The sequence below is a fragment of the Tursiops truncatus genome, chromosome 19 (assembly GCF_011762595.2).
Source record: "Tursiops truncatus isolate mTurTru1 chromosome 19, mTurTru1.mat.Y, whole genome shotgun sequence".
Lineage (NCBI taxonomy): Eukaryota > Metazoa > Chordata > Mammalia > Artiodactyla > Delphinidae > Tursiops > Tursiops truncatus.
In genome coordinates, this window is record NC_047052.1 from 21,428,187 (window position 1) to 21,450,086 (window position 21,900).

General features: G+C 35.6%; 1 pseudogene; it reads right to left on the bottom strand.

The window, feature by feature from the left end:
• Nucleotides 1-18,336: 18,336 nt before the first annotated feature.
• On the bottom strand, nt 18,337-18,466 carry LOC117309292 (U2 spliceosomal RNA; annotated as a pseudogene).
• Nucleotides 18,467-21,900: the final 3,434 nt, after the last annotated feature.

A 21,900-nucleotide genomic window follows, 5' to 3' on the forward strand; every position in this document is an offset into this window, starting at 1 on the left:
AAAAAATTAGGAAAGAGAATTAAAGAAGAGTGATACATTTTGGAAAACAGCAGGCACATTTATAATCATTTAGAAATTACATAGGTGATTATGGGGGAGCCATGGGTAGCAAATGAAAAAAAAGAAGTCTAAATAAGAGAATGAAGTGATGCTATTGACTATAAAATGAGTGGAAAAAAATCTAATGGTTTCTTTATACACAAATAACTAGCTAAAAATATAAAACAAGAAAGAAAATGGTAAAATCACTAATGAATGGCTAACTTATCAAGAATTTTCTACGGCCCTTACGGAATGAGAGACATTAAGGACCATTTGATGCATAATCTTTTTAAGAATACCCAACTTAAATTCATACACTGACATGTAAATGTAATGATATCCCCATAAATTTCCTAAAAAAATATTTGGAGGGAAAACATGAAAAATATGAATCTAGATCTAAAGATTTAATCTAAAAGACAAAGTCTGTAGAACCAGTAAAAAAAAAAAAAAAAAAAAGGATGAAGAGAATAAGAAGAGGGTACCAGCTCTTCTAAATATTTAAATATATCAAATGTATCAATTAAAACTGTATGGTAATGACACAAATAGGTCAATAGAAGATAATAAAGCCTGAAATACAACCAGTATTTGTGACCTTAGCATGTGAGAAAGTGGCACTTTAAATAAGAGAGGTAAAATATGGATTATTCATAAATAAAGTTGGTAAACCCATAAGACTTTGCAGGGAGAGTCAGAGTCTTATGTCACTCCATTCATCAAAATAAATTTCAGAGGCATCAGATATTTAAACAAACTGGGAAAAGGCTCAGATGATTCTTTCTTTTTCTTTTTCTGCTAATGATAAGTTTTTCTATGCATATCAAGAAACCAAGAAACCATAAAAGTTTAAGTTGTTAAATCTGACAATGAAATCACTAAAAATAAAAAAAACCTAAGCCATATGTCTTTACATAAAATGAGATATAGAAAAGTAAAACACATATGACAAAGAAAGTTTTACTATTTTTAATGTAGAAAGTGTTCCTTCAAATATTAAAAGAAAAAGAATGACATAAACTCATAGAAAGGCTATTATGTCAAAGATCATTATACATTCAGTCAAGAAAAGATCATAAATTCAAATTTTGTGCTTCCCACACTCTACCCTGCACTAAAAACATCATAGTGATTATATGTAAAGTATATGGGGAAGTCTGAAAGGACACTGAAACACTGAAAAACAAAATGAACATTTCTATAGAGCAGACTAGAACAGAAAGGCAAGAGAGTAAGTAAGCAAAACTGAAGTTTACGTGGGGGGTTTCTGGTTCAGAGGTGGTCATGGTAGAGACTGTTGCCTCCTATCAAGCAAGGGGGAATAACATGACTCACACATGGCCGGGTTGGAGCCAGATTTATGGCTTGAGACCAGAGGCCAGAATGGCACATCTCTGACCCTGGACAGATGCTGACGTTGTTTGAGATTTGCTGCAGTTTTGGTTTCTGTGATGCAGAAAAGAACGAGAGAATGGAGGAAGCACAAGTGGAGCTCAGTCAATCCATAACCAGCAGAGTGAGAGACTATCACATCCCATTGTGACTGTGATCTAAAATATGTACAACTGAATCACTCTGCTGTACACTTGAAACTAACACAACATTGTAAATCAACTATACTCCAATATAATTTTTTTTTTTTTTTTTAAGTAGGGCTGTCTTAAAGGACTGCGGGAGGGAGGTATAGACAAACCCCTAGGAGACAATGCGGAGTGAGAGAGAGAGACAGACAGAAATTGATTCTCAGTCAAGACAATCCCACCCTCCCCAAATCAAAGCATACTAATGTAAAGGATCTTAAAGATTAAGTCAGCAGAAAAAGCAAATCCCTCAAAAAATTGAAAGTAATAGAACATAAAATAATTTAAAAATCAATTAAGTTCAAGGTCTTCAGAGAAATGAAGGAAGAGGTTACATTGACAAAAAATAGAACTGGAAATTACAAAAGAACAATAATAGGAGGATATGGAAAACCCAAATAAAAGCCTATGAATGCCAAAGAGAGCAATCAAAATAAAAGACAAAAACAAGGCCGACATAGCACACAGGTGAGGACAGAATTTCTGAAAAGAAAGTAGAAATAGCCTGCTAGGCAGGATAGAACTTAAGGGCACATGGAAGAGAGACTGAGAGTTTCCTAAAGAATTCCATTGTTCTGGAACAGAATAGAGGAAATTAAAAGATGTGATATTTGAAGAGTTGACTTTTTCTTTTTCAGAAATGAAGAAAAACATGTATGATTAAATTAAAACTACACTCTGAGTAGAGAGAAGGTGAATACAATTTAGTGTGCATCCAAACATAGTGATAAAACTGTAGATACAAAGATTAAATTAAAATATAAAGATACTAGAATAATGAAGCTGAAATTAGGGAGTTTCTGAGAAGACAACAAAGAAGACAGAGGAGGAGGAAGGGGATGGGGAAAGGGGTGAGGAATGAGAAGCAGAAAGAAAACTAAAACAACAGAGAGAACTAAATTATGCTTTTGAATAGTTTATTGACCCATCAGAAGGCTAAATGATATTTTAAACGGAAAACAAAAGAAAAAATAAGACAGAAAAAAAATGAAGTCCAAATATTCTGTGACCCACTAAATGAAAATTAACTAAACTCATCTTGTAAGACAGTCTGATAAAATGATCAGCTTCTCTGACCACAATGCAATTTTATTAGAAAGTAACAATAGAATAGTTATTTATAATTTTTCCTAATAAACCCAATGAAAATTATTTAGTATTAAAAGGGAAACATGACAATATCACGTATCAAAATGTGTAAACACAGCTATATAAATAGTCCTAAATTCAGTTATTAACATGAAAATGACTGAAAATAAATGTGTTCAACTCAACAAATTATTCAAGATCAATAGTATAATTGAAGAAAGTATAAGAAAGAAAATAATACTATAAGTTTAATGAATAGCATACAGAGAAACAATAGAAAATCAACAACACAAAAAGTAGTTCGTTCAAGGACCAAATAAAATATAAATCTTTAGCAAGATTGAACAGACAAAAAAGGAAGAAAATGTACAAATAAATGAGAAATAAAAGTTATAAATATTTAGATACAGAGATGGATAGATGTTACAACTGTAATAGAAATGTTATAAGTTTAAAATTAAGTAAAATGCTGCAGGCAATTAATTGAAGATTTAGATGAAATGTCTATTAAAATGAATATATATATATATAACCATGGTGAAAAATGTCGCCTGCCATATCCTTAAACAAAGGATGTTGTGGCCAACAAGCCATCAGCCAATGCAACCACTCTCAATTGTGCATCCTGAGTGGGTTCAGGATGGAGAATAACAGGATACTGGCCCTAGGTAGTTAAGGTGCATCAAATGAATGATTTCAATAAGCCCAGACTCTTACATCTTCCTATACATAGAAAAGAGCTAAATTCATTAACTTGAGATGTTGGATCTTTCTTTAAATAGCAGAAATCTTTTGATGTTCAACTAACTGGTTTGTCTTTGCAAAAACTCCTATATATCCTGGCTCCTCCCTTACCTCTTTGGAGCAGTCCCTCTGAGCTTTTTGAGGTGCTGTGCCCCAGGCTTAAGTGCTCAACATGCCTGATGAATAAAACATAATTCTCAACTTTTAGGTTGTGTATTTCTTTCAGCTAACATAACCAAAATTGATTCTGAAGGAATAGAAAATACAAATTTTGAAAATAAATATTCATGTGGTTTTTATACACACATACACTTAAAACTCAAACAACTTATAGGAAACTTCTACAAAACAGTCAAGGAATAGGTAATTTCTACGCCCTATAAAATATTTCAGAAAACAAACAAAAAAAATAAACAAATAAAAGGAAGATACCCACCTACTTTTATGTCAGCTGTAGAACTTTGTTATTAAAACCATGAGAAGAATAATACAAATTATTGACATATTAGTATGTTTTAAATAAGAAAAAAATAGCTCTTTAAATTCATCAATATAAAAATATATATTGAATTATGCACATATAATGTTTATCTCAGGAAGACTGGCTAAACATCTAAAAATATTCTGATGCAATGCATCACATTAACTAAAATCAAAAGGAAAAAAATGGCAAATACTGTAGCTACAATAGATTATTGTATCTATAAGAACAGATTTTTAAAAAGAGGCATTCAATAAAATTCATCATTCATATTAAATCTTATCAAACTTAGCAAATTCTTAGAAAGAGACAGATTTCCTTAATGTATTAGAAATATAAAACACCACCATAAATTTTAGGTGTATGGTAAAACTCTAGAAATTTATTCATTAAGTCAAGAACACATTTTTTTTAACATCTTTATTGGAGTATAACTGCTTTACAATGCTCTGTTGGTTTCTGCTGTATAACAAAGTGAATCAGCTATACATATACACATATCCCCATATCTCCTCCCTCTTGCATCTCCCTCCCACCCTCCCTATCCCACCCTCTAGGTGGACACAAAGCACCAAGCTGATCTCCCTGTGCTATGCGGCTGCTTCACACTAGCTATCTATTTTATATTTGGTAGTGTATATATGGCCATGCCACTCTCTCAACTTCATCCCAGCTTACCCTTCCCCCTCCCCATGTCCTCAAGTCCATTCTCTACATCTGCATCTTTATTCCTGTCCTGCCCCTAGGTTCATCAGAACCAATTTTTTTTTTTTTAGATTCCATATATATGTGTTAGCATATGGTATTTGTTTTTCTCTTTCTGACTTACTTCACTCTGTATGACAGTTTCTAAGTCCATCCACCTCACTACAAATAACTCAATTGTTTCTTTTTATGGCTGAGTAATATTCCATTGTATATATATGCCATACCTTCTTTAACAATTCATCTGTTGTTGGACAATTAGGTTGCTTCTATGTCCTGGCTATTGTAAATAGTGCTGCAATGAACACTGGGGTGCATGTGTCTTTTTGAATTATGGTTTTCTCAGGGTATATGCCGAGTAGTGGGATTGCTGGGTTGTATGGTAGTTCTATTTTTAGAAGAACAAATTTTTATTGAACTTTACAGAAGAGAACAAGAAAAAGTCACAATAAAATATAAAAGAAATTAAGAGGAAGAAGATAAGGAGAAGAAAAAAGAAAAAAGCAATTATTTGCATCTTATATAATTTCTAAATAGAAATTAATGGAATCTACATAAAGGATATTTGTACAAATTAAACTAAATCAGTCATAGATACTATCTAGATCAATTGTATTGCTATATACTAATAGCTAACCACTTAGAAAACACTGATTAAAAACATTTTTCATTGGTAATATAAAACTAAAAAGTATTACTAAATATAAATTTGGGCAAGATTCTACTGAGAAATTTACAAAACTATTAGTGAAAGTCATTGAAGAACTAACTAAATGTATAAACACCAAGTTCATTAATGGGAGGATTCACTATTGTAATGGAAATTCTCCCCCAAATTAACCTAATAGTTGAACATAACTTCAATCAGAATCTCAACAGCGATTTTCCTGAAGATGGTAAGTTGTGACTAAAATTTACATGGGACAGCAAAGGACCAATAACACTGGCATAAATTTTTAAGAAAAATGGATGTTGTGTGTTGTAGATTCTTCCCCAGTGTTGTGCCAAGATTTATTAAGAAGCCATAGTATAGTTTTTGTTCAAGGGTTAAAAAAAAATAGCACAAAAGAAGGATCCAGAAGTCTGCAGTAGTAGAGTCTAGAGAAGAACTACATGTATGGGAAATCAACATCTAACAAGTTAGTATTGCAAGTCTGTGGGGAAAGATGGATTATTCAATAAATGGCACAGGGATAAAGTGATCATCCATATGGAATAAAACAATAAAATTAGATTCTTAATCCATCCATTACCCAAAACCATTTCATAGTGGATTCGATGCCTACTTTTGAAAATCAAATTTCTAAAAAATCATTAGACATAAGTATGAGAGAATATTTATATGACCAAATGGTACAGAAAAAATTTCTTAACACACACACACACACACACACACACACACACACACTCACTCACACAAACACCAAACAAAATGTAAGTAGATATGATAAATTAAACTTCATTAAAATTAAAATCTTAGGGCTTCCCTGGTGGCGCAGTGGTTGAGAATCTGCCTGCTAACACGGGTTCGAGCCCTGGTCTGGGAAGATCCCACAGGCTACGGAGCAACTGGGCCCGTGAGCCACAAATACTGAGCCTGCGTTTCTGGAGCCTGAGCTCCACAACAGGAGAGGCTGTGATAGTGAGAGGCCTGTGCACCGCAGTGAAGAGTGGCCCCCGCTTGCTGCAACTAGAGAAAGCCCTCACACAGAAATGAAGACCCAACACAGCCAAAAATAAATAAATTAATTAATTAATTAAAAAAAATTAAAATATTACATTCAAAGAAAGACACTATGATCAAAGTGAAGAGACAAGTCACACACAGGAAAAATTTATTTACAACGAATGGAACTGAAAAAGGGTTAGTGCTGTAAAGCCAAAGCAATATGACCAGTTTTTTATAATCAGTGAGTTCATTATAATAGACTGGTGGAATGTAATTATTGGGTTAAATATGGGTAAAGACTGTTTGGTAAGTAAATTCAACTACCAATAAAAAAATAAATAAATACTATGAATATAAATAAATAAATACATAAATAAATAAATATGAATGAGTAAATACAATTATCCACAACAAGCAGTCTTGAGTTTAGGACCTATAGAACAACAAACTACTGTCTTTTTTTGTTTTGTTTGTTTGCTTTTGGAAGTGAGAAGGTTACAACAAAATTTCTTGCCAAAAAAGAAAAAAAAAAAAAAAAGAGAGAGAGAGAGAGATAGAAATAGAAAGAAAAGAGAAGAGCCAAGACAATGTTTTATAAGATCCAGAATGTGTGTAAATCTGGAAAGGAAAGATCTTCTAACACAGATTGCCTAATGACTATATTCTTTTCAGTGGCTGTGCCTCTTTAACTAGTAAATATTTTTCATTTTTCTTTCACATCTTTATAACACATTGTTAAAGGCTAGTCCTCTGTTTGATATTCTCAAGCAGTTGTGTCACCAGCCCAACGTTTTGCCTTCTCTCAAAGCTTTTGAAGTCTTTGGCCTAATATTCTAAATTAATTTTAATTAAGGATGAATTTAATTTATTTGGGACTGGTAAGTATTTAACTTCTACTGTATAAATAGGCGATCCATGGAAGATGGAAACTGAATAATAGCATATGTTAGAAGATGCTCAATTCCACTAATGATCAGGGAAATGTTTATTAAAACTACAACGAGATGCAATGCTGTGCATATCAGGTTGGGAAATTCAGAAACTATTAATTACATTTTTTGGGGGTTACATATCATGTCTGAAAGAACTATGGAAAAGATTTACATTTGATAAAGCTCTGTGACATGCAGGTGCCCAGATATTCTCTACAACTTTCTATATGTGTATGATATGGTGAAGTATATTTTTTCTAAAGTAGTTTGCATTAGTTCAATTTTTAATGATAATTTATTTATAAATACTAGTTTAAATATGTCCATGAAATACTGTTAAATGGAAATGAAAGTTGCTAAAATATATATGATATAATTGTATTTATATATGCACACACAAACATACACACATTTTAAAAGAGAAGAGAAAGGGGAGTAACGAGAGAGAGAGAGGCATCGTGGTAGATAAGATACGTGCAGAAACAAACAGATGGACATCAGAGAGGAATACAAGAGAGTGTCAGATAAAGACAACAGTGACAGGAAGAGAGACCAAGAGAGAAGTGAATAAAAACTTCCTGACAGTGCGCTAATTTATGTATAGAGATTTCCCTGGGGGATTCAGTTCTACTACTTTTATTTCTGCTTTTTATTTTTTCTGTTGAATAGCTTCATACTAAATATGCTTTTAGAACATTGAAGTTTTTATTTAAAAATCAATAAAAACACAAATACTAGTTCTATTCACGCCAATGTCACTCCTTAGCATATATCCTGAAATCTTTGAGCATTTCCCACCCCATGATTAGGAAAATAATAATTTTAGAACACTTTTAAGTTTTATTACAAAAGTACTACTCACACAACAGTGCCTCTCTTCAGAATGTCATGAAAATCCTGAACACTTCCCATCCCTTTATAAATAAAAGGATTTTCTCTTTTCACTTCATATTTTTTAAAGTCTTCATAAGCTTATTTTTTAAAAGAAAAATAAGGAACACACACCAATTAAATGACTTCAGTGTATGGAGTTGTGACTGTGATAAAAGGTGAAAAATCTTTGGTTTAATTAACCATGCTAATTAGATGTGTATGTAAACTCATTTATATTTGTGTTAAATAAGTCATTTATTTAGCCATTTACCTATTCACAGTAAACATGAAGCCTAGGATGGCACTGACTTACTGTTGCAAACAGAACTATGGAGACCATTTACCGTATTTTTCACTAAGTATAGAGCATGTGTCATGAAAAACAAACCTCAGGATTCAGCTACTTTACCACAACTGGAGGTTTTAGGTTGCAGATGGTAGGAACAACTGTATTTAACATTAGTTGCAAATTATTATAGAACCTAACAATAATTTCCAACAATAATTATAATTATTAGGGAACCTTCTCAACAGTCTCACTTCATATTAATTGTATGTACTCCTCCTTAGACTATTCATCATCCATAGCATTCATTTACCTGAAGAACTGAACCAAAGTCCCTGAACTACAAGACTATATTGTTTAAGCACAAAATAATCATCAAACATACACTGTATGAACTAAAATTTTCTTCTAGAAAATGGGCTTTCTAGATCACCATAAATTTGACAGTAGAGCTACATCGGATGGACACCTGGCTTGTTCTTCCTCCCACAAGACATACTTTAAATGATGCTGAATGTGGTGTGATAACTAAGAGGAACTCTAAACATAATCTACAGTAGGAACAGATTCTTGTATAATCGCTTCCTGGGTGATGATAAAGGTCTGAGTGCAAAAGGACTCCAGTACAGTAAGATATTGAACATCAGTTACAAAGGCATCCTATACAAGGTCTCTTGTTGAGAAAGTGGGAAACCAACATGAGGTAAGCTGGACGTGTTCTTACTCTGGGAACTCCCACACTTCCCTTACATTCTGAATTATTTATGAAGAAATACCATAGCAAAGTTTAAAAAATCAACAGTACTCCAATATAAAATAAAATGTTAAAAAAAAAAGAAATCCCAGAACAATCCATTTTTACAGTATGTGTGTGTGTTGGGTGGGAGGGAACTCTTCCCACCATTCTGAAGCCCTCCTGTACAACAAAGGCAGAACTGAACAAGCAGACTGTCATTTCCAAATCTACATAGAAACCTGACACTGAAAAATAGAGACTAATCCAAGGGCACAGAACTGGTGATACTTTATATAAACAACTGCAGAAAAGATGTCAGAAAAATAAAAATCTGCATCAAGATTGCTGAGTAATTTAAACAACATTCATAGGAAAAAAGAGTAGCTTTGCTATAGTCTTAAGATAATTGTGGGACAGATCCTGTTTTCTATGAGGATGCCTGGGACAAAGGCAGAGAAAAGTCAGGGGTCACAGAAAAATTTGAACATAATTCTCTTCCAAAATATGTTTAAAAGAAATTAGATAATGTAATTAAAGTGAATGCATATTCTATTTTAATGATATTCATTCATTTTCTACGAAGTTTACACATTTAACATTCTGTGATTTGGATCCTATTAAAGAGTATATTAAACTAAAATAAAATATTCTAAGAATCATCTTGGTGACAGGAGAATATTTTTCACAGCTAATTGAGAGCACAGATCACCCCGTTAAAAACTACGTTAAGTATAACAAAATTGTAAATTAAACTGAAAATGGATCTGGGCTTTTCTGACCATTATTCTCCAAGGGAGAAAGTTAACTTGGATGAAGACTCAATTTTTAAGAGAATCTTTTGAAGCAACCAAAAGGATAATCATATTCCTCTCAAAACTTCATAGATTGGACTTTCCTAATAGTAAAATTCTCCTGATAAAAACTACTGTGAATTAGATAATGTTAGCTGTTAGGCCTTAAAGGGTTGGATTTTTAATAATCAGTTATTTACATTTTTCTTTCTCCCAGGTTCTCTGGAGAAAAACCCTGCCAGGTACACATGCTTTACAGGATGGCAGGCAGTGCAAGAAAAGGGCCAGGACTTCACCTCCTACCTATACAGCATTGAAATGGCCAGTTTATACACAGGGCCCAGGTGTGTCCTAGATTTTGATTAATATCATTGGCAACTCCTACTACCTGCATGATAAACAAGGAAAGAAATGGAAAGGCCAGTCCTTCCTGGAAAAGGCTGATGATGACTCAGACTTCTAAATTATCGGGGTCTCCTCAGGGCTCTGACTACAGATTTACCCTTCTCTCTCTCTACTCCTTCTGGGATCTCTCATCTAGTTGCATTTCTTTAAATATCATCTATTTTCTGTAGACTCTCAAATTTAAATCTTTATGCTCTACTTGTCCCCTGTGTTCCCGACTCATATATCAAACTGCCTACTCTCTTCTCTACTAGGAATCTCATCTTGGCCAACACATCCTTTCCAAATTCCATGCCACTCCAAACCTTCTCTGTTTCAAAGGATGGCATCATTACTCACCCAGTTGCTTGGGACCAAAACTGACAATTTATTCTTGTTTCTTCTATTTCCCTCATATCTCATGTACAGTACATCAGTGAATCCTGATAACCTACCTGCAAATCATATGTCGGATCTGACCAGTTCTCATCACTGCCTCTGTAATTCACCATCATCTATAGCTAGGAACTTCAGCTGCTTCATTGTTCTCTATTCTTGCCTCCTCCACAAAACAGCCAGAATGATCAGATGGTTCCTTGAAATCTACCAATGCCTTCTCATTGCAAAATAATTACAAATAATAACAAAATAATCCAAACTCTAACCAAGGAATCGCAAATCCCACTAGATGCTGACCAGTCCCACTCATGCCTTCTTTAGAAGAATCCTGCTATTATCATAACTTTACTTCTCCATTTACATTTGGAATCATCTTATCAAGTAACATCATAAAACCATATCAATATTTTGATTGGAATTTTATTGAAGCTGTGGGTTAATTTTATTAAACAGGCATCTTTATGACATTATCTTCATGTCCATATATTTAGTATTATTTTCTCATTTATTTAGGTCTTTTGAAACATCTACTAAAATTTTATGGTTTTACCTGCAGAGGTTTTGCAGTTTTGTTACATTTGTTCTTAAGCACTTGATATTCTCGGATACATCCTGCCTTATAATTGCATTTTGTGATTGTTTTTTGCTCTTTGATAGAAATTTAAGCACTTCTGTTATATTATGTCCAGCCACCTTATCCAAATTTCCCATTTTTATAATTTGTCCTGAATATCCTTTAGAATCTCTATGCAAATGATCATATTTTCTAATGATAGTTTTATGTCCTTTCCAATCTCTTACATCTAAATTATTTCTCTTTAACTGCTGATACAATACTGAATACAAATGTCATACTGGGCACCCTTGTCTCATTTCCAATTTAAGATACAATGCTCCTAATCCTTTCCTGTTTAAGATTACACTTAACTTGATTTCTGTTTTTTCCTTTTCGTTTATATATCATCTTCATCATATTAAGAAAGTTCTATTCTTACTTTGCCAAGGGTTTTTTTTTTCTTTTTCACCAGAAATGAATAAATTTTATCACATACTTTTCGTCTGCATAATTCAAGAAGCTATAGTCATTCTTTTTAAAATTTATTAACATGGTGAATGAATGTATGTTTTCTTTTAACAATAAATTATCATTAATGTTCAGAGATTAGTTTGTATGTTGTTCATTGAAATTTACACACCTTCTATATAGCCTAAAATATTGTGGTAATTTTAAAACATGCTTACACATTCTTCAACTCTCCTTTCATAAGAACCTAGGTAGGCCTTTGTGACTACCTTGGAGAATAGGTTGTGGAAGGCACATGCTGTGTGACTTCCAAGGTTAGTGTATAAAAGTCAAAACAGCTTGACTGTCTTTGTCTCTCTGGACACAAGCCTTTAGATTTGAGCTATCAGGTGAAGGATTCAGCTACTCTGAGTCTCCATGCTGGAAACACAACTCAGTGATATCACATGGAGACAGAGATGCCTACGGACCCCCTGGCATTCCAGCTTTCAGCTGTTGAGTCTTTCCAGCTCAAGTTCCAGGAAGGTGAGTAAGCCTTTCTATGTGTCTAGACCCAGGTACCATCTGACTGCAGCTATCTTAGATAACCTGAGTAAAAACCACCTAGTTGAGCCCAGTCAACCTCCAGAACCATGAAAAATAACAATAAAATGATTGCTGTTTTGACACTGAATTTGGAATGACTTAATATGTAAAAATAAGATAAATGAGAAAAATTATTATTTTTTGGTTAATATTCCAAGGGAACTTGAGAACTTGAGAGCTTAGGAATACTACATATGCCCATAAAATCAAGCTTATTGATCATGTTATTCAGATTATTTGTTACAATATTTACATATTATGTATTTGTCTGAAAGTTTGTCTGGTATTAATATAGTTAGTATGGGGCAGGTGCATTTAGTCTCATGTCAATGATTATGGAGAAATAAGAATGTAATTTCTACCCCAGGCCAAAGCCAACGATTCACAGACACACAGAAACATACAGACACACAGACACATGCATCAGTTTGAACAGCCCTCTAGTCACCCTGGGGTTTCATATTGTTCTCTCACTAACTTAAAATTTTTTGCTCTATGCTTCCTCTAGAGCATGGATCTGCAATATTTTTTCTGTAAAGCACCAGATAATAAATATTTTAGTATTTGTGGTCCATATATTCTCCTTCTCTTCCTCTCCTTCTCTCTCCATCTTTATTGTCTTTTCTTTATTTCTTGTTTGTTGTAAAAAATGCTTTAGAGTATAAAAAAACCCATGTTCTTAGCTCATGGGTGAACAACAATGGCCTCTGAGATGGGTATGGCCTGCAGACCATACTTTGCTGACCCCTGCTCTCAGGATCAATTTGGGTGGAGGAAGTCAGCAGGAGTTCAGCATCTTGGAAAATCCAATTAATTTTTTTCCAGAATACACAGGAAGATTATCTTTTCCAGCCTTTCTTTTCATTGGGTTGGTGCCATATAACTGGGTTCCAGTAACCACTTTCAGGCCTGACCTTTAAATCATCTTGTGTGATACACCACATTTTCACTCATCTCACTGGCTGTCTGGAAGGGGAGATCCAAATAAGGACTCTGAGGAGGACGTAGAGGATGAATGGGGAACAATGAATCACCCCTTGAAAGAGAGACCTATAAGAGTTACTCAACTCTCATCAGATTTCGAAATAAGAGGGAGAAATACTCATTTTGGATTAAGTCAATTAAGTGATTAGGAGGTTGTTAGAGCACAGTTGTTACTTACCATGGCACAGTTCTCAAGACTCTTTATGACATTTTGTCTACCTCTCTAATCTTATTTCTCTCAGATGTTTCTCTCATTCATCATGTTTCAGCCAAACTGGACATTCTTGTTTCTCATAAATATACCTAGATGGTCTCTATTCGGGGCCTTTGCACTGTCTGTTCTGATGGGAACATTCTCTTTCAGATTTTCCCATGACTCTTCCTTCATGCCTCCAATCAAATGTCAACCTCTCAGACAGACATTTTACAACCACCATTTGTAAAGATGAAGTACTCCATCCAGTCTTCACAAAATTAATATACATTCATTTTTCTTTTAATTGGTCTGCTACAAAGGCTTTATTGTTTCATGATCATTTCTTTTTTTCTATTTTGGAATTTTGAATTTTATTTTATTTATTGTTTTATACAGCAGGTTCTTATTAGTTATCCATTTCATACATATTAGTGTATACATGTCAATCGCAATCGCTCAATTCATCGCACCACCAACACACTCCCGCCACTTTCCCCCCTTGGTGTCCATATGTTTGTTCTCTACATCTGTGTCTCAACTTTCTGCCCTGCAAACTGGTTCATCTGTACAGTTTTTCTAGTTTCCACATATCTGCATTAATATAAGATGTTTTTCTCTTTCTGACTTACTTCACTCTGTATGACAGTCTCTTGATCCATCCACATCTCAACAAATGACCCAATTTTGTTCCTTTTTATGGCTGAGTAATATTCCATTGTATATATGTACCATATCTTCTCTATCCATTCGTCTGTCAATGGGCATTTAGGTTGCTTCCATGTCCTGGCTACTGTAAATAGTGCTGCATTGAACATTGGGGTACATGTGGCTCTTTGAATTATGGTTTTCTCTGGGTATATGCCCAGTAGTGGGATTGCTGGGTCATATGGTAATTCTACTTTTAGCTTTTTAAGGAACCACCGTACTGTTCTCCATAGTGGCTGTATCAATTTACATTCCCACCAACAGTGGGAGAGGGTTCCCTTTTCCCCACACCCTCTCCAGCATTTGTTGTTTGTAGATTTTCTGATGATGCACATTCTGAGTGGTGTGAGGTGATACCTCATTGTCATTTTTTGATTGGGTTGTTTTGTTTTTTATTGGCTTTTTAAATTTTTATTTATTTATTTTATTTTTGGCTGTGTTGGGTCTTCGTTTCTGTGCGAGGGCTTTCTCTAGTTGTGGTGAGCGGGGGCCACTCTTCATCACGGTGCACAGGCCTCTCACTGTTGTGGCCTCTCTTGTTGTGGAGCACAAGCTCCAGATGAGCAGGCTCAGTAGTTGTGGCTCATGGGCTAAGTTGCTCCACAGCATGTGGGATCCTCCCAGACCAGGGCCCAAACCTGTGTTCCTGCATTGGTAGGCAGATTCTCAACCACTGCACCACCAAGGAAGCCATCTGCAATTTTCTGGAAGAGTATGAGAAGGATAGGTGTTAGCTCTTCTCTAAATGTTTGATAGAATTCACCTGTGAAGCCATCTGGTCCTGGACTTTTGTTTGTTGGAAGATTTTTAATCACAGTTTCAATTTCATTACTTGTGATTGGTCTGTTCCTATTTTCTATTTCTTCCCAGTTCAGTCTAGGAAGGTTATACCTTTCTAAGAATTTGTCCATTTCTTCCAGGTTGTCCATTTTACTGGCATAGAGATCCTTGTAGTAGTCTCTTAGGATGCTTTGTATTTCTGTGGTGTCTGTTGTAACTTCCCCTTTTTCATTTCTAATTTTATTGATTTGAGTCCTCTCCCTCTTTTTCTTGATGAGTCTGGCTAATGGTTTATCAATTTTGTTTATCTTCTCAAAGAACCAGCTTTTAGTTTTATTGATCTTTGCTATTGTTTTCTTTGTTTCTAGTTCATTCATTTCTGCTCTGATCTTTATGATTTCTTTCCTCTACTAACTCTGGGTTTTGTTTGTTCCTTTCTCTAGTTCCTTTAGGTGTAGATTAGATTGTATATTTGATTAGATTGTATATTTGAGATTTTTCTTGTTTCTGAGGTAAGACTGTATCGCTATAAACTTCCCTCTTAGAACTGCTTTTGCTGCATCCCATAGGTTTTGGATCATTGTGTTTTCATTGTCATTTGTCCCTAAGTATTTTTTGATTTCCTCTTTGATTTCTTCAGTGATCTCTTGGTTATTTAGTAATGTAATGTTTAGCCTCCATGTGTTTGTGTTTGTTACACTTTTTCCCCCGTAATTCATTTCTAATCTCACAGCGTTGTGGTCAGAAAAGATGCTTGATATGATTTCAATTTTCTTAAATTTATTGAGGCTTGATTTGTGACCCAAGATGCGATCAATCTTGGAGAATGTTCCATGCGCACTTGAGAAGAAAGTGTAATCTGCTGTTTTTGGATGGAATGTCCTAAAAATATAATTAAATCTATCTGGTCTTTTGTGTCATTTAAAGCTTCTGTTTCCTTATTTATTTTCATTTTGGATGATCTGTCCATTGGTGTAAATGAGGTGTTAAAGTCCCCCACTATTATTGTGTTACTGTCAATTTCCCCTTTTATAGCTGTTAGCAGTTGCCTTATGTATTGAGGTGCTCTTATGGTGGGTGTATATATAATTGTTATATCTTCTTCTTGGTTTGATCCCTTGATCATTATGTAGTGTTCTTCCTTGTCTCTTGTAACATTATTTTAAAGTCTATTTTATCTGATATGAGTATTGCTACTCCAGCTTTCTTTTGATTTCCATCCGCATGGATTACCTTTTTCGATCCCCTCACTTTCAGTCTCTATGTGTCCCTAGGTCTGAAGTTGTTCTCTTGTAGATGGCATACATATGGGTCTTGTTTTTGTATCCATTCAGTGAGCCTGTGTCTTTTGGTTGGAGCACTTAATCCATTCAAGTTTAAGGTAATTATCAATAGGTATGTTCATATTACCATTTTCTTAATTGTTATGGGTTTGTTTTTGTAGGTGCTTCTCTTGTGTTTCCCACTTAGAGAAGTTCCTTTAGCATTTGTTCTAGAGCTGGTTTGGTGATGCTGAATTCTCTTAGCTTTTGCTTGACTTTAAATCTTTTGATTTCTCCGTGGAATCTGAATGAGATCCTTGCCGGGTAGAGTAATCTTGGTTGTAGGTTCTTCCCTTTCATCACCTTAAATATATCTTTCCACTCCCTTCTGGCTTGTAGAGTTTCTGCTGAGAAATCAGCTGTTAACCTTATGGGAGTTCCCTTGTATGTTATTTGTCATTTTTCCATTGCTGCTTTCAATAATTTTTCTTTGCCTTTAATTTTTGTCAGTTTGATTACTATGTGTCTCAGTGTGTTCCTCCTTGGGTTTATCCTGCCTGGGACTCTCTGCGCTTCCTGGACTTGGGTGTCTATTTCCTTTCCCATGTTAGGGAAGTTTTCGACTATAATCTCTTCAAATATTTTCTCAGGTTCTTTCTCTCTCTCTTCTCCTTCTGGGACCCCTATAATGTGAATGTTGTTGCGTTTAATGTTTCCCAGAGGTCTCTTAGGCTGTCTTCATTTCTTTTCATTCTTTTTTCTTTATTCTGTTCCATGGCAGTGAATTCCACCATTCTGTCTTCCAGGTCACTTATCAGTTCTTCTGCCTTAGTTATTCTGCTATTGATTCCTTCTAGTGTACTTTTCATTTCAGTTATTGTATTGTTCATCTCTGTTTGTTTGTTCTTTAATTCTTCCACCTCTCTGTTAAACATTGCTTGCATCTTCTCGCTCTTTGCCTACATTCTTTTTCCAATGTCCTGGATCATATTCACTATCATTATTCTGAATCCTTTTTCTGGAAGGTTGCTTATCTCCACTTCATTTACTTGTTTTTCTGGGGTTTTATCTTGTTCCTTCATCTGGTACATAGTGAATGTGGTTTCTGTTCCACAGGCTGCAGGATTGTAGTTCTTCTTGCTTCTGCTGTCTTCCCTGTGGTGGATGAGGCTATCTAAGAGGCTTGTGCAAGTTTCTTGATGGGAGGGACTGCTGCTGGGTAGAGCTGGGTGTTGCTCTGCGGGGGCAGAGCTCAGCAAAACTTTAATCTGCTTGTCTGCTTATGGGTGGGGCTGGTTTTCCTCCCTGTTGGTTGTTTGGCCTGAGGTGACCCAACACTGGAGACTACCTGGCTCTTTGGTGGGGCTAATGGTGGACTCTGGGAGGGCTCATGCCAAGGAGTACTTCCCAGAATTTCTGCTGCCAGTGTCCTTGTCCTCATGGTGAGCCACAGCCACCCCCTGCCTCTGCAGGAGACCCTCCAACACTAGCAGGTAGGTCTGGTTCAGTCTTCTATGGGGTCACTGCCCCGTCCCCTGTGTCCCAATGCACACACTACTTTGTGCGTGCCCTCCAAGAGTGGAGTCTCTGTTTCACCCAGTCCTGTCGAAATCCTGCAATCAAATCCTGCTAGCCTTCAAAGTCTGATTGTGTAGGAATTTCTTCTCCTGTTGCCGGACCCCCAGGTTGGGAAGCCTGATGTGGGGCTCAGAACCTTCACACCAGTGGATGGAGTTCTGTGGTATAAGTGTTCTCCAGTTTGTGGGTCACCCACCTAGCAGTATGGGATTTTATTTTATTGTGATTGCCCCCCCCCACTGTCTCATTGTGGTTTCTCCTTTGTCTTTGTATGTGGGGTATCATTTTTGGTGAGTTCCAGTGTTTTCCTATTGATGATTGTTCAGCAGTTAGTTGTGATTCGGGTGGTCTCACAAGAGGGAGTGAGCGCACATCCTTCTACGCTGCCATCTTGAACCAATCTCTTCAATATATATTCTTGATAGCGCTTATTATTACTAAAATGATCAAATATCTGTATTAATTACGGATCTCTCTTTACTTTAGCATATAGTGGCTTATGTTTGAACAATCTACTACTGTATGCTAAGCAGCTAGAACAATATCTGATATACAGAATACTGCCAAGAATATGTAAAGCAGATTAACATGGTATAATTATGCTTTTACACTTGATCTTAGCCAAAAGGCCGAGAAGCGATTATTATGCTTTTAGATATGTTTTTAAATTTCAAATTGCTTTTGCAAATGTACAGAACACAAATACATAAATGTATAAACACATGAATAAATAAAATAAGAACATAATAATACGTGCATATGGATTAACCCTTCATGTATTAGTTTGCTAGTCCTACCATAACAAAGTACCACAGTCTGGGTGGCTTAAACAAGAGAAACATAATACAGAAATTTATTGTTGTACAGTTCTGTAGGCTAGAAGTCTGAAATCAAACTTTTGGCAAGGTTGGTTTCTTCAGAGGTCTATGAGAAAAAGATCTGTTCCAGGTATCTCTCCTTTGTTTACAGATAGCCATCTTCATGTTCACATGGTGTTCTCCCTGTATGTGTGTCTCTGTGCCCAAATTTCCCCTTGGTATAAGGAAACCAAGCATATTGGATTAGGGCCCACCCTAATGACCTCATGTTAACTTGATCATCTTTGTAAAGACCGTGTATCTGAAGTCACATTCTGAGCTATGAAAGGTTAAGACTTCATCATATACATTTTGACAGGGGACAGAATTCAACTCATAACACTCTGCCCTCTGGACATCCAAAATTCATGTTCTTCTTATACGCAAAATGCATTCACCCTATCTCAGCATCCCCCCTTCCACCCACCTATCTTAAACCATTAGCATCAACTCTGTCTAAAACCTCATCTACATATCATTTAAATCAAGTATGGGTGACTCTGGGTACAATTCACCCTGGGTCAAAATACCTCTTCTTCTGTGAACCTGTGAAACTAGACAACAAGTTATCTGCTTCAAAAATACAATGGTGGGAAAGACATGTGTTAAACATTCCCATTCCAAAAGGGAAAGATTGAAAGGAAGAAAGGGGTCATGGGTCCCAAGCAAGTCCAAAACCTAGTGGGGTAAATTCCATTAGATTTTAAGGCTTAAGAATAATCCTCTTTGACTCTATGCTCTGTCTTCTGGGCCCATCAGAGTCGCAGCTCTACTCTCTTGCCCTGTGCCTTTTGGGCTCATGATACCAGTGGTAGCCTTGTTGACCTGTGAAGTGCTTCCAAATTATATGTCCGTTTTCTTGAAAGAAAATGCACGTTTGCAGCTGGATAGATTTGTCAGCCCATTTCCTGCCTACAGAATTCCAAAAGTCTGACAGCCTTCCTTCAGGTCATCCTGTCTTTGTCTCTGTCCCTATAATTCCAAGCTGGCAGTGTTTATACTGGTATAAAATCTTCAAAAGCCTTGTAGGGCCCTCCAGTGTGGTTCACAAAGGTCCAAGCTATTAGATAAGAAGGTCTTCCACAAACTTTCCTTGATAACCTTATCTCTATTCCTGGCTTCTGCTGAGGTGGCTGACTATACCCATGACTCACTTGCCTTCTCCTGGGCAAACTCTTGTTCAGCCATACCCTTGTCCCTTTTTTCAGAGCACACTATCTGGATAAGCTGACAATTTTCCAAAACTTCAAGTTCTAGTTCCCTTTTGCTTACCAATTCCCTATTCAATACATCTCTCCTCTCATATTTTCCTATAAGCAGCAAAGACAAATCAGGCCATATCTTTAGCACTTTGCTTACAAATATCCTCAGATAAATATCCAAGATCATTGCTTACAAATTCTACCTTCTACAAAACACTAAAACACAATTCAGCCAAATTATCTACCACTTTATAACAAGGATGGCCTTTCCTCCAGTTTTCAGTAAAATATTCCTCATTTGCATGTGAGATCTTACCAGAAGCACTTTAACATTTATATTTCTAGCAACATTCTGGTCATTCTTACCTCTTTCTGAGGTCTCTCCAGAATTACCTTTAATTTCCATTGTTCTACCATCAGTCTATTCAAGTCAATCTAGGCCTTTTCTATCATGCACCTCACAACTCTTCCAGTCTCTACCAATTATTTCTTACAGTAGCACTCTACTTCCCATACCAAAATCTGTATTAGTTTGCTAGGGCTGCTATAACCAAGTGCCATAAATGGGATGGTTTAAACAACTGAAATTTATTACCTCATAGTTCTTGAGGCTAGAAGTCTGAAACCAAAGTGTTGGCAGGATTTGTTCCTTTGAAGGACTTTAAGGGAAATCTCTGTTCCAGAACCCTCTAGTTGGCTTGCAGATGGCAGCCTTTATATTCACACGGCATTCCCTCTATATACGTCTCTTTGAGTCCAAATTTCTCTTTTTTATAAGGACACTTGTCATATTTGATTAAGGCCCATCCTAATGACCTCATTTAAACTTTATTATCTCTTTAAAGACCGTATCTCCCAATAAGGTCACATTTTGAGGCTCTGGGACCTAGGACTTCAACATGTGAATTTTGGTGGAACACAATTTAACCCACAGCATCTCACAATATGTAGGATAGAAAAAAATGTGTATGGTGATTTAAGCATCTAAGTTTGACCTATCTAGTCTCAAATCATTAAGTTCTATGCGCTCAAAGCTAATGCATATTACAGAAATACAAATGCTATTCAGAGATAAATGATAACTTCGTTCACATTTATCTCAAATCGTAGACACACACTTGTTTCAAACACTATGTATAGTAGTATAACCTCATAACTTTTCCAATTAGTATTATCACTTGTATGCAACATTCTTCTTAGTTTTCCTATGCATGCCTGTAGTTCAGCAACACCATTAACCTCATCTTACAGTTCCTTCTTACCTTCTTAATGCCTTTAGGTAAAGACATACACAGGCTTTGCCACATACTGTTTAGTGTACACATCTTTGGAATTATGGAATGTGCATTTAGCCTTGTAAATTATTCCCCACCTCTGTCAATGGTGAGGTTCAGTATTGTTTCATGTATAAGCCCATGACTATATTTCGCTTCAGGTAGATTGCAACATGAACACACCTACAGATTCGATTCCTAGGCAATTCCTCCATTTTTATTTCCAAGAGAAGCCTTTTCCTTTTCTTGACTTCCTTTTTAATTCTACTTTAGGATTCAGGTTAGGTATGAACTGTGCATACCTGCTAGAGTTTATTCAATCAAAAACTGAAGCATGTGGTCTCACTAATATGAGAACAAGGGGAAAATATATTTGAAATCAGATCTACACCAAGAGATACACAATGCATGATTGCCTCCGCTATGCACCATCGAAGTGTAGATTGGAAGCATCTTTAAAAGCATTAACTCAAAATGGAATGCAATATTAGCTAATTTTGTCATTATCAGAAGGCACTTGAGATATGAATTTCTGCCATTCTTGTCAGTGACTAAATGAGATGTCAATCATAATATCTAAATCAGAAACACTCAAGACACTACTGAATAAAATGTTATTAGTATAAATAAGATGTTTCTTAACCTGAAAAACTACCACGATTAAAATATTAACATCAGGAATTCTGATTTGCATTCATTGTGATGCCTCTTTTCCCCTGACCCTTAAATATTTTTTACACTT